This window comes from Xenopus tropicalis, chromosome 1 (assembly GCF_000004195.4).
Source record: "Xenopus tropicalis strain Nigerian chromosome 1, UCB_Xtro_10.0, whole genome shotgun sequence".
Lineage (NCBI taxonomy): Eukaryota > Metazoa > Chordata > Amphibia > Anura > Pipidae > Xenopus > Xenopus tropicalis.
In genome coordinates, this window is record NC_030677.2 from 207,512,755 (window position 1) to 207,527,421 (window position 14,667).

A 14,667-nucleotide genomic window follows, 5' to 3' on the forward strand; every position below is an offset into this window, starting at 1 on the left:
GGCAACTGCAGGGAGGACTAAAGGACAAATAGGGTGAGAATTGAGGTCATTTGCTCTACTATATACGCCTGAAGGTCCAGCTGGAAGGTCAGTTAGGGTAATTGGGGCGGAGGGGGTATATTTACTGCTATAGATATTCATGGAACTATGGTTTAATAACCAATTAACAGCAATAATTACTATATCTGTACTTGCTGTAGGAGAGCATGAAGGCCCTGATCAAGAGTTGGACCTCCAAGTGGACCTTCAAGTTACCCACCAAGTGGAGCTTCAAGTTACCCACCACGCCTCTAACGTAACATTATACAGATGCTCCCACTCATGACTAGAGTTTAATTTCACCTAGAAATGCATCGTACCCACCTGATTCTGAGGATGAAGAAAAAAACGACAACACTGGACTCGGCAACATGGCCACAGATTCAGCTGCTGGCTTCCTTTTGGTCATATTGTTGGAAGAATTGATATCGCTTTTACTATGCTGAGACATCTGATCCACTTTAAGGTGAGTATTTGCTAGACCTGAAATGAGAAACAATAAAATAATCCATTAGATTCTGCGTAGGATCAGAACCAGTGTCTCCCAAGGCTCCCAGTAGCATCAACCACCATTTGTTTCCTACAACACTGCTGTCTGATGTAACAAGGAGAGTGACTATAGGGAAGAACTTACTCACACAAACCTACTAAACATCTGAAAAAATAAATATATGAAACCAACAAATGTATTTGTAGCTGTAATATTGGTGTGTAGGCGCCATCTCAGTGCCTTGTGCCTGAGTCTGAGCTTTCAGCCAGCGCTACACATTAGAACTGCTTTCAGCTAACCTATTGTTTCTCCTACTCCCATGTAACTGGAGGAGTCCCAAGCCGGACTTGGATTTCTTACTATTGAGTGCTATTCTGATACCTACTGGGAGCTGCTATCTTGCTCCCTTCCCATTGTTCTGCTGATCGGCTGCTGGGGGGGAGGGGGGGGGGATATCACTCCAACTTGCAGCGCAGCAGTAAAGTGTGCCTGAGTCTGAGCTTTCAGCCAGCGCTACACATTAGAACTGCTTTCAGCTAACCTATTGTTTCTCCTACTCCCATGTAACTGGAGGAGTCCCAAGCCGGACTTGGATTTCTTACTATTGAGTGCTATTCTGATACCTACTGGGAGCTGCTATCTTGCTCCCTTCCCATTGTTCTGCAGGCACTGTTTACACCATATAGTGACATCCCTGACATTATGGGGTTAAGTAAAAAAAATGTAATAAATAATATTCTTTTAAAGAGCTTCCAAAAAAAAAAGCGGATGGGCAGATGGAGGATTAAGAATTGATGGCAGGAGTCAACTGATATCAAAGTAATCTCCTATGAGCCACTTATCTTTCCAAATTCTACCTACGTGCAATTTCTGCATCACAGGCCCTGATTTATTAACCTCGACTCCCCCAAGAAGGGCTCGGCAGGCCAACGGCAGCTTGTGGTTACCATGGAAACTCAGATCTTAGTTCAAGGTTACGCTATTCCCCCCAATCAACGTCAGTGATGGGCACCGGCGTCTAATAGCTGCACTACATAGCTACAGTCATGGAATTTATCTTTATATATAAATATATACATATATATGGGACCCATTATCCAGAATGCATGGCACCTGGGGTTTTCCAGGGGTAATATGTATCTCTATACCTTAACTCCACTGAAAAATCGTTTAAACATGAAATAAACCCAATAGGGCTGTTCTGCCCCCAATAAGGGGTAATTATATCTTAGTTGGGATCAAGTACAGGTACTGTTTTATTATTACAGAGAAAAGGGAATCATTTAACCATGAAATAAACCCAATAGGGCTGTTCTGCCCCAATAAGGGGTAATTATATCTTAGTTGGGATCAAGTACAGGTACTGTTTTATTATTACAGAGAAAAGGGAATCATTTAACCATTAAATAAACCCAATAGGGCTGTTCTGCCCCCAATAAGGGGTAATTATATCTTAGTTGGGATCAAGTACAGGTACTGTTTTATTATTACAGAGAAAAGGGAATCATTTAACCATGAAATAAACCCAATAGGGCTGTTCTGCCCCCAATAAGGGGTAATTATATCTTAGTTGGGATCAAGTACAGGTACTGTTTTATTATTACAGAGAAAAGGGAATCATTTAACTATTAAATAAACCCAATAGGGCTGTTCTGCCCCCAATAAGGGGTAATTATATCTTAGTTGGGATCAAGTACAGGTACTGTTTTATTATTACAGAGAAAAAGGGAATTATTTATAAAAATTTGAATTATTTGCTTATAATGGAGTCTATGGGAGAACTTTCCCATATTCAGAATTCAGAACTTTCTGGATAGTGGGTTTCCGGATAATTGATCCTATTCCTGTGTGTGTATGTATATTATATATATATATCTCTTAGGGATGCACCCAATCCATAATGTTAGGATCTGGCTGAGCCCCGAAATCCTTCGCGAAAGATTCGGTCGAATACCATACCAACCCCTAATTTGCATATGCAAATCAGCAAGAGAATTTTCATCTTCCGAGTTCTATCTATCTATCCACTCCTCATGTTCTACTAGTTAAGGAAAGCTGCATGGAGAATAATCAGCGCTTAGCCTGGAACACTTTAATCCCAGTAGATGGAGCCCCGAGGGGAGAGTTGGCCGGCTCTCCATAAGCTAAGAGTTAAGTTGGCCTGGGAAACCTTCGGAGCGTCATTGCGGAGATCTCCCTATGTTTATCTGAAGCCGGACACTTAGAGGCGCTAACACCGCCATGATAGCTTTGAAATCTCTCAGGGATGAGATGAACGGAGCAGATAGCGATGAACTCCCAGCTAATAAACCCCCGGCGCCCACGCTGCTCAGTGATCAATTCTTGGATGTCCACAGGCGTATCTGATGCCGCCACCACCACCGCCGTGATTTACTCTCCCTCCCTCCGACTGCCAATGACATTGAAAGCAAAACACCTTGAAGGAAAAGTGTTGCTGGTTAAAGCCGCAGCGGCCATGAAGCAAATACGGAGAGAAAGGGCAAAATACGCCGCTCAGTACTGCGCTTTTAACCTTGTCCAGTAAAGTATAACGGTATATTTATGTTTGTCGATAGCGGGTCAGACTCCCTTTCTGTCAGTCTGTGACATCGGTGAGAGCAGGCAGTTAGGGAAGGTGGTTCTGGCCTGAAATCGGGCAGGTAAAAAAATATTGTCAGATCGGGGACCGCATCGGCTCATTGATGTGGCCCCCGAACCAACTGCGCCCATTACAGTCATTATAATTCGATCGTTTGGCCCCAGGGCCAATTAGCCAAAATTCGAGGAATGCTCGTTGACATATACCCTGGGCCGGGGCAGTATTCTCCCCCTAGTGATTTAGCCTTTCCTTCTACTTTAATGTATCTCTGACATTATGTCTAGCCAATGTGCCACATATACCTGCCCCCAACATGCCACATATACCTTTCCCCATCATGCCACATATACCTGCCCCCATCATGCCACATTTACCTGCCCCCAACATGCCCCATTTACCTGCACCCAACATGCCCCATTTACCTGCACCCAACATGCCCCATTTACCTGCCCCCAACATGCCCCATTTACCTGCCCCCAACATGCCCCATTTACCTGCCCCCAACATGCCCCATATACCTGCCCCCAACATGCCCCATATACCTGCCCCCAACATGCCACATATACCTGCCCCCAACATGCCACATATACCTGCCCCCAACATGCCACATATAGCTGCCCCATATACCTGCCCCCAACATGCCACATATACCTGGCCCCAACATGCCACACATACCTGCCCCCAACATGGCAAATATACCTGCCCCCAACATGCCAAATATACAAGCCCCCAACATGTCACCAATATGCCACATATACCTTGCCCCCAACATCCCACATGTACATGCCTCCAACATGGCAAATATACCTGGCCCCAACATGGCAAATATACCTGGCCCCAACATGGCAAATATACCTGGCCCCAACATGGCAAATATACCTGGCCCCAACATGGCAAATATACCTGGCCCCAACATGGCAAATATACCTGGCCCCAACATGCCACATATTAATGCCCCTATCTGACAAATTTTGTGGGATTCCAGCTTTGAAGGTCAACAGCATTTCTGTGACCCAGGCAGCTCGGAGCGTTAAAAAAAAAACAAACATTGCAGCAGTGCAGTGAAGAAAGGATGCTATAAAAATGCAAAGCAGAGCAACGCACAAGACTTTACTTGAATAACAAAGGCCCTTCCCAATCCTACCCAGAGCCAAATCTGAAAAAAAAAGAAAAAGGGGGAATAAAACCCATCACATTGTGCAGCGGTGTGTGAGTCACGGCCCGTGGGGAGCGGCGCATAATGCAGCCCTGCCGGCAGCTTTTCCACCACTTCAATAGCACAGGCCAGATTCATTAAAAAGCCTGGCCGCGTTCCAGCGGGGAAAATTGAAGCAGTATATTTATTGCGTTTTGCTCAAATAAATCTGAAAACGTGTGAATCATATCCCTCCGAGAGCTGGGGGGAAAGAGAAATAAACAGTCTCCGGCTAATAATGTACATAGAGAATATGATGAAGAACAAATATATTTAAAGTCAATATGAAAACGGCTACCAGCCCTCCCCTGCGGCCGCCGCTGCTGTGCGGATCATTCCCACATTGTCAACCCCCGATACCCCCCAATATCCCCCCCCCCCGATATCCCCCCGACTTCTGCCGCTTTCCAAACACACACTTTTTTTTTCAAGGGAAAAAATACACATTTTTATCTAGGTTTCTCCTTAAATAAACAGTAATGTATAAGGTCAAATACGGATGTCTGCACAGAACATTCCTTCCAGGGAATTTCACAGTAACGAGTGGGAGTTGCAATTGCACTGCTCCCCTAGATATATTCTCTGCAATTATACAGATAGCTAGAATCTCAGCCATAAAGCAGGGCAGGACTGCTGCTTACAATGGGGGGATCAGATAGGATCTGTGCCACTGTGACAGAATGCTCTGTTATACAGATAGCTAGAATCTCAGCCATAAAGCAGGGCAGGACTGCTGCTTACAATGGGGGGATCAGATAGGATCTGTGCCACTGTGACAGAATGCTCTGTTATACAGATAGCTAGAATCTCAGCCATAAAGCAGGGCAGGACTGCTGCTTACAATGGGGGGATCAGATAGGATCTGTGCCACTGTGACAGAATGCTCTGTTATACAGATAGCTAGAATCTCAGCCATAAAGCAGGGCAGGACTGCTGCTTACAATGGGGGGGATCAGATAGGATCTGTGCCACTGTGACAGAATGCTCTGTTATACAGATAGCTAGAATCTCAGCCATAAAGCAGGGCAGGACTGCTGCTTACAATGGGGGGGGGGGGGGATCAGATAGGATCTGTGCCACTGTGACAGAATGCTCTGTTATACAGATAGCTAGAATCTCAGCCATAAAGCAGGGCAGGACTGCTGCTTACAATGGGGGGATCAGATAGGATCTGTGCCACTGTGACAGAATGCTCTGTTATACAGATAGCTAGAATCTCAGCCATAAAGCAGGGCAGGACTGCTGCTTACAATGGGGGGATCAGATAGGATCTGTGCCACTGTGACAGAATGCTCTGTTATACAGATAGCTAGAATCTCAGCCATAAAGCAGGGCAGGACTGCTGCTTACAATGGGGGGATCAGATAGGATCTGTGCCACTGTGACAGAATGCTCTGTTATACAGATAGCTAGAATCTCAGCCATAAAGCAGGGCAGGACTGCTGCTTACAATTTTTCTACAACTGCGCTGAACATAAAACAAGATAAAAGAAATGAATTGAGGGGAATGATGGCTCGGAGAGATGCCAGGCTGAAGGGTTGGAAACTGGATACTGAGGGCCCAGTTGCAGATGGAATGGTACAGACTTGGCAGGGACGGGCTATTGGCACGGAATCTAAAGGCCAAGTTCCCAAGAAGCTGAAATGAATTTTTTCGATGGAAAATCACCAGGAGCAAAAATACCATTTTAACCACAAAAAGTATTTTCTTGCTGAAAAGCCGGAAACCTTTCTTTTTTTCTTTTCTAGTTCTAGGAACTTTCCCAAAACAAACAGATCAGAAAAAAAAAATTCATCTCCAAGAGATTGAAAAACACAAACGGAGACACTTTTCTCGATGAACGTTCCCCCCATCTTGGCTGGGCCGTTAGACAGGGCATCGGGCAGACGGCAACCACAGGGATCGGCTGAACTCTCATTCACCTGCGTTACCATCGAGACTTGGCAACGGGAACCTGGAGCCGAGAAAGGCAAGCCTCCCTTGGCACGTCATGAAAGTCAGCTCTGGTGCCAAGGGCCAGGAGGGAAACTACGCTTACCCAGGAAGGAGGGCAGATTTATTTTCCAACCATTCAGGGATGAAACTGGCATTTAGGCAGTGGCACTGATATGGTCTGCGTTGGCACCAACCTGTTGTATCTTCTCAGTGAAGGTCGGGTTCAACCATTTGCGTTTTTCAATCTCTTGGAGATGTTTATTTTTCTGATCTGTTGGGTTTTGGGTTCAACCAATTGCTTGAGATTTGGTTTTTCATGCCGGCATTCAAACTGCAATGTGATTGCTAGACTCTCTTTCCATAACAACCAGGATAATCATCTCAGTTGGTTCCAAATGGAGTAGTAGGTGGAGTAGTGGATCATTTGCCCTACATGGAGTGGAATGTATCCAAAGAGAAGATCCCTTCCAATGTAGGAGGACCTTGTTTGGCCGCGTTCGGTGCCCTCCCCTAACTTGTCTATGAGTCTCTAAGCCAGAACCTTTTTTACTTGTAAGAAAAAAGTGTTGGTGAACCACACAACAAGAAAAAAAGTTCCTTGGGGGTGCCAAATAAGGGCTGTGATTGGCTGTGGTAGCCCCATGTGGACTGCTGGTGTGCAGGAGGCTGCGCTTGGAGTAAATCTGTGTCTCTGGGCTTCCAAAACTTGTCTCCGAAGCAGAAATAGAAAAAAAGCACCTACGTTGAGGCCACTGGGAGCATCATCAAAAGGGTGGTGGTGAACCACACAACATGGAAAAAATTCTTTGGGGATGCCAAATAAGGGCTGTGATTGGCTGTTTGGTAGCCCCATGTGACTGCTGGATGCTCTACTTGGAGTAAATCTGTGTTCTCTGGGCTTCCAAAACTTGCCTCCAAGGCAGAAATATAAAAAAAAGCACCTACTTTGGGGCCACTGGGAGCAACATCAAAGGGTGTTGGTGAACCACACAACATGGAAAAAGTTCCTTGGGGGTGCCAAATAAGGACTATGATTGGCTGTGGTAGCCCCATATGACTGCTGGAAGCTCTGCTTGGAGTAAATCAGTGTCTCTGTATGTGTACATATGTATGTATAACTTTATTTATAAAGCGCCACAAGGGTACGCAGCGCTGTACAATCTTACAGAATACAAAATTACACACAGGGAGGACAAGTGATATAATAAATAAATAAATACAATATATATATATATATATAAGTGCCAAGTGATATGAGACATAGTAGGAAGGAGGTCCCTGCCCCGTAGAGCTTACAATCTAAGTGGTTGGGTAACATACAGGCACAAAGCGGAAGGTAAGAGTCCATCAGGTATGGGCATTTGCCCTTAAGCGCAGGACTGGGCAAGACAATGTCTTAGTGCTCCCGAAGGTAACAGCTGAGTTTTTTCTTAAAGAGAGTGGGTGAGTGTTCCCTACGGAGGGATTCAGGGATAGGGTTCCAGAGGGAAGGAGCAGCGAGATAGAAAGGTTTAAGACGAGAGAGCGCAGTGGGTGTGGATGGTGTAAAGAGACGGAGGCTCTGAGAGGAGCGGAGGAGACGACCAGGAACGTGCAAGGAGAGCTTCCAAAACTTGCCCCCAAGTCAGAAATATAAAAATAAGCACCTACTTTGGGGCCACTGGGGGCAACATCCAAGGGGTTGGTGAGCACCATGTTGCCCCCGAGCTACTAGCTGGGGATCCTCGCTCTAAGCCGTGGCTCCTCACCAAAGCAAGCCCAAGCAGATACCTAGTTACCCACGTGCTAATCACATACAATTCAATTACCCAACTCAACAACATAGAAACCGTAACACAAAATACTTTGCTATTTATAGTGAGGTAACTATGAAACGTCAACATCAAAGCCGCAAACACAAAAGGATGAGTTTTCAATAGAAAATGACCTTGTTGATCATGTGCCCGAGGATGCTGTACATGTGAAATTGCACGGCAACCTTACTGCACGGATACAACCAGCAGCATAAGTAGATTTAAAGACCCAAATGCTTTGTTCCCTAGACTTTGACCCCCATGACATTTTGGAGGGTCCAGAAGGTCTGTAGGAGGTGGCCCATTAGTCTCCTGCAGCAGTAGACACACTTTTCATTTATAACTTCTCATGCAGGTTGCTAATTTCCACCCCTGCAGAAGGGCCACCAGAGGCAACGACTCAATGTCAGGAAACCCCCCTAGTCTATAGATTGAGAGGTCTGTCTCTTTGCCCCATGTGGGGTTGGCTGCTTTTCAAATCTAGAACATGAGATACCACTGCAGTTTAGCATTAATGGGTAGAGTCCTCTAGGTGTACTAGGGTAATCAGGGTGCATACATGGTGGTCTAATAAGGAGAGAACATCTGAAGTAGCTTCCAGGCTCAAGAAGACCACACCAGACCAATGCAGACTTGATTCTCTCCTACAGGTTTTGATAAACTAATCTAAAATCTCATCAGATTATACTTCCTCTTGACTAACCAATAAATAGTTTCAATAAATGGAACGACACCCATGAAGGTCTTGTGGAGGCAGAGGACATACAAACCCCTTGGAGGTCACATCCAGCCCCTTGCCCTTTAGCTGTACAACCATGACTTAAACTAGGTGCCCCCAACCTTTCTTACTTGTGAGCCACAATCAAATGTAAAAAGACTTGGAGAGCAACACAAGCACCATAAAAGTTCATGGAGGTGCCAAATAAGGGCTGTGATTGGCTATGTTGCCCCTGAGCCACTGGTTGGGGATCACTGACTTAAACCAATGAACCCCAACCAGTGGCTCACAAGCAACATGGTGCTCACCAAACCCACATATTGGACTCAAAGAAGGTGATCATTTTTGAAATTCTGAGTTGGAGACACTATGTATACTGCCAAACAGAGCCTCCTCTACTCTGCTAGGCCTCATAATGCTAGCAAATAACCAATCCCAGCATTTATTGGTCACCCTATAGCAGTGATCCCCAACCAGTGGCTCAGGGGCAACATGTTGCTCCCCAACCCCTTGGATGTTGCTCTCAGTGCCCCCAAACTAGGGAGTTATTTTTAAAACCCTGACTTGGGGGCAAGTTTTTGTTTAATAAAAACAAGATTTCCTACCAAAAAAAGCCCCTGTAAGCTGATAGGGTGTATAGAAGCTGCCTAATAGCCTTTATTTGGCTCCTCCATGAACTTTTATGGTGCTTGTGTTGCTCCCCAAGTCTTTTTACATTTGACTGTGGCTCTTGAGTAAGAAAGGTTGGGGACCCCTGCCCTATAGGAACTTTTTATGCTTGTGTTGCTCCTCAACTTTTTCGATAATTCAATGTTACTCTACGGTAAAAACAAAAGTTTGGGGACCCCTGCCTTACACCATAGGGCCTTATTTTTATTTCGCATCTGAAGTTCTAGAACAAATACTTCCACTTTGGCGAGTACGTGTGTTGCATTTAGAACCACCAACTCTATAAATGAACGTATTGTGACCAGAAAGGAACGTAAATGGCAGAAACCTGAACACGGATCGTGTCTGGACATTTTCTCCGGAATACCACGGCCCTCCGAAGGATCGCAGTTCAAAGGAATAATCACAGCAGAATAAACTTTTCGACAATAGAAACCTACAATTTGACATTTATACCTTCTGAGGGGAAAGAAGCAGAGAACATTGTGTAACGTGAGGGATCTGCCAGCAGTTTGTGACTTGGACGCCGAAGCGCATTCCTTCGGGTACAGCGCCACAATATCGTTGGATTTAATAGACTGTTAGAAAGAAAACACAAAAATCACAAAATCGGGATAGGTTCCTCGGCTCTCCGATTAGAAAACGTCTATTGTTCTACATGCACGGAAATTCTTTGGCTCGCGGAAAGGTAATATCACTTACTTCTTAAAGATATCTCGGCTGCTGGATAAGTGTCGGAATCTTTTTTTTTTTAACAGAAAACAAATCAATCCCATATGTACCGAGGTCCCGTAGACATATACATATCTGATGTTCAACCGCCAGCTCATAAAACGCTCCTTTAAAGACTCAACGGGGCAGACTGGCAGCCCCATGGGCACTGAAAGGACTTCCAGTAACCGCAATGCTAAACTTCCGGAAGTGTCTCGATGAATGATTTAATATGGGAGGGATAACCGAACTCCTAGTGGGGGGCTGCTAAACTAGAAAGACACAACGCCCTAGACAAGTAGATCAAGTTCAAGCCATTGGAGAAGGTGCAGAAAATAGATTAGACTACTAGGCCACCAATGCGAAATAAACAGGTACGGGTGGAAGACTGTTCTAAGAAAGGTGTTGTGTGTGTGGTAGCAACTTGGATAATGGGTCCTGAAATCCATCATGGCAATTTAAAACCCCTTTACGGGTAAAAGGAACCATCTTTAACTACAGAAGGGGGAGCCAGAGACCAACGTTTCTCTCATTATGGAAACATCAGGCCCAATGGATTTGAGTAAAGGTCCCCATACACGGGCCAATTGTAGCTGCCGATATTGGTCATTTGGACAGATTCGGCAGCTTTTCGGCCCGTGTAGGGGCAGGAACAACGGTGCATGCCTGACCGATATCTGGCCTGAAATTGGCCAGATATTGATCGGGCAGGTTAAAAGATTTAGTCGAATTGGGGACCCCATCGGCTCGTTGATGCAGTCCCCGAAGCGACTGCCCCATTGCTGCCATTATAATTTGATCGTTTGGCCCCAGGGCCAAACGATCGAATTAGCCTAAATGTTCCCCGATATCGCCCACCCGTAGGTGGGGATATCGGGTGAAGATCCGCTTGCTTGGCGACCTTAACTTGAAGGGACCAACAATTCCAAATAATATTAATAATATGGATCCAAAATGGCCAGTCAAAAAGGGCCACAGCCCCAAGGGCAAATCAACTGCCTATGACTAAGGTACGAAATGCATAAGGCGGCACATCGTGGGATCTGTATGTTATTACCATGTCTAAATAATTTTGTATGTAGTTTGGGATAGTTTTGATATGTAACTTGGAGGACCAACAAGATCAAGGGCCTGTAGTATAACCGCCTATATGTGGCTTGCCTACACATGGACTATCTATAGGGCAGTCTAAATGTGCCCATACACGGTCCGATTATAGCTGTCCCTTAGACTGATTCGGCAGCTTATACCGATACCGATATCTGGCCTGAAATCAAGCAGATATCGGTCGGCCGGTTAAAAAATGTAGTCGGATCAGGGACGGATGCGGTCAAATGACCGAATTAGCTTAGATTTTAGATATAGATATTGCCTATATTGGATATCGGGAGAAGATCCGCTCACTTGGCGAGGTCGCCATCTTAACGTGTATGGCCACCTTATGTAAATACTGCCACTTGGTGGCGCTGTTATCAACATGCCAGTTTAAATTAATACTTGACCTTTAAAGCTCTCTTGCTTGATTAATGTACCAGTTATGGGCTGAGTTGGCTGTTACCACGAAAATGTTAAACATACAACAATGAATTTACAACTAAATGTCGAACAAATTTTGAGAAAGGTGAGCTCGAATCCTTAAGGGCAAGACATGTAGGTCACTGAGAAAGTAAAGGCCCCCATGCACGGGCCGACTGTAGCTGCCGATATCAGTCCCTTGGACCAACTCGGCAGCTTATCGGCCCATGTAGGTGCAGAAACAACGGCCATACCCGACCGATATCTGGCCTGAAATTGGGCAGATATTGATCGGGCGGGTTAAAAGATTCAGTCGGATCGGGGACCTCATTGGCTTGTTGATGCGGTCCCCGAACCGACTGCCCCATTGCTGCCAATGTAATTGGATCGTCTGGCCCTGAATTAGCCTACACGTTCCTCGATATCGCCCACCCGTAGGTGGGGATATTGGGTGAAGATCTTCACGTGTAAGTGTGACGGAATATTCAGTCAGGAAACTAGGGGATTTTTCAAGATCTTATCAGGGCATTGTTACCCTTTGAATGATAACAAAGCTGTAGTAGGGTTATGTGTAGTTGGCAGTTAGACCACTCGGAAAGTCCAAAGATGCGAAATTCATCAGAATCCTGGAACTTATTGAATCGGTTTTTGCTTATCTCTAACGAAAATACCATCCTGATCTTTTTTTGTTTTGCTTTATTGCACTTAAGCAGCCGTTGTTTATAAAGGAACGTATCAGACATGAGGAAACGCTCGCACAATGAGCAAGAGTCAATGAAAACAAATGCTCGGCGCACAATTAAAACAAGATTTCTTTATGTATTTCAAGAGAAGTGAAACAAACCATTCGATATCAACTGGGAAAAACAGAAAAAGCCCCTTTGATTGCACCTGGCGTGTGTTTATGAGCCGCGTTACCACAAGGCAAAGGTCTCAGCACGAAGCTATTCCTTTATTTCACCATCGTTTAACCAAGACTTTTTTAAGACTTTAACCTTCGCCCCGACTTGGATATTAAACAAAATGTGGACTTTAGGTCACAATAAAAGATAGACGACGATTAATCATGATGAGGTCGAATAAACCTATCGTGTGTCAGCTCTTGAGAATCTTATCTTCTAATTGGTGTGCCCTTGTGGTTTGGGAACTCGAACGTGATGGTTTCTGAGGTTTTGATTGCTTCGTGTGAAAAACAGGAAACTTTGTTGATCTCTCTCTCTGGGTGTCACACCAAAGTCTCTCAGAATGTTCTTTATCGTCATCCGCCTAGAGATGGGCAGGGATAGCAGGCAAAAAAAGTCTAACAGTTGTGATCGTTTTAGGGTTTTCAGGCTTTTATAAATGCCAAGTCCCTTGGGAATTAGGAATAAATATATTATAAAGCAAGTCATAATATTGTTGGGTAACCAAGACAAATGTAATCCCTCTGGGAGTCTTAACTTGACTTATGTTGTTCCATAGAAACATAGCTACAGTTGGATTCAGTAATATAATATTATATTATGGCCTATGATGGAAGCTTCTGGTTCATTAAAAACCAAAAAGGCCAAAAGCATCCAGACAGCGAAAATAACATGTCATCTGGTGGAACCTTCACTACTGAGTCCCAAATTGTCTCCGGAACCATTGTCAGGCAAGCAACCTATCATCACCATATACGATGCCATGTGTCGGCTAAAGTGGTGGACAGGCCACTGCCGTTGGGCTTCGGAGTAGTGGATAAATGGCATTTCCACATCTAGAAGATACCAGGAGAAAGCTACCTGTCTGAATGTATAATGCCAACAGTAAAAGTTTGGTGGAGGAGGAATAATGGTAAGGGGTACTGGGTTCCAGGGAAAGCAAACCTTAAGGCTATGGTGCGTGCAATGACGTTCTTAACAATCTTGTGCTTATTACGTTAAATCACCAGTTGGGAAGGCCTTTTCCTCTTTCAGCCCATTAATGTCCCCACGTACAAAGCCAGGTCTGTACAGATTGGGAAGGCTGAGATGGAAGTGAAAGAAGTTGTGTTGGAGACCAGGACTTTGAGAAGGTCAGCCAACTGATCTCCTTTATAATGACTAGGAACCAAGACTGTGAGCCAGGCCCGATCCCCAACATCAGTGCCCAAACTAATCAGATCCCAGTATTAATATGCCAACATCCAGTGGGAACCTTCCCAAAAGACTAGGGGCAGATATAGCAGCAAATGGAAGGGGCAACTTCCCATCAATCTCCTTGGTTTGGAGATGGGATGCTGAACAGGCAGGGATACGTAGCTTTATAGGTGTATATTGATCAAGTAGTCTAAAGCAAATTTTAGAAGCCATAGGGGGCGTGGCTTAGAGTTAGTAAAGCCAGGAAATCCAATAGAAACAACGCTTAAAACAATAGATCCAACACTATTTTTGGGTTTGTGTGCAACCAATGTAATAATATAACAGATGACCCAAGATCTGTAGACCCTACGTCTCCAGGTTCCATGTGTTTCTATTCATAATCTGCAATGTGTCTTATATACTTATATAAATGTAGTTTCAGACAGCAATACTCAGCCATAAAGCAAGACAGGACTGCTGCTAACAAAGCGTATCAGAAAGGATCCATGATCAATGATATGGAACGCTCAGTAACCACCGAACACCCGGCTCCGTTCCTCGTATCCCTAGGAAAAGATATAGCGATACAACAAACATCGCTTCCCAATGGCAGCAACTTCAAGGCTCTCATTACCATCACGAGCTTCAGCGAATCCTTAATGAGTACGGCCGATGGAAATAATTTACGCCCTTCAGCTCGCTATTGAGTACCGGAGAAGTCCATTTAATTATCGCTTCACTTCTAATGCTGTTTTTAATTAAGAGAAGAACATATTCCGGTTGAACTCGTGTAATATCTCTGCACAAAACGCGCAACCCAAGTTGTAATCGCCAAACCAATGTTCGGGCTAACGACGCTGACTTCGTTTTTTTTTTATCTTATCAACCAAAATTAACTGTAATAAGCGCTGTTTTAATTAC

The 14,667-nt window shown here is 44.7% G+C and overlaps 1 non-coding gene across 2 annotated transcripts in view; it reads right to left on the reverse strand.

Moving 5' to 3' along the window:
- Positions 1–14,667, reverse strand: part of setbp1 — a 136,867-nt gene that overhangs the window by 8,132 nt on the left and 114,068 nt on the right. For both annotated transcript variants that reach the window (XR_001171194.3, XR_001171195.3), the window contains one exon: positions 364–522. This is a non-coding gene — a transcript (SET binding protein 1). The remainder of the gene's footprint in view (positions 1–363; positions 523–14,667) is intronic.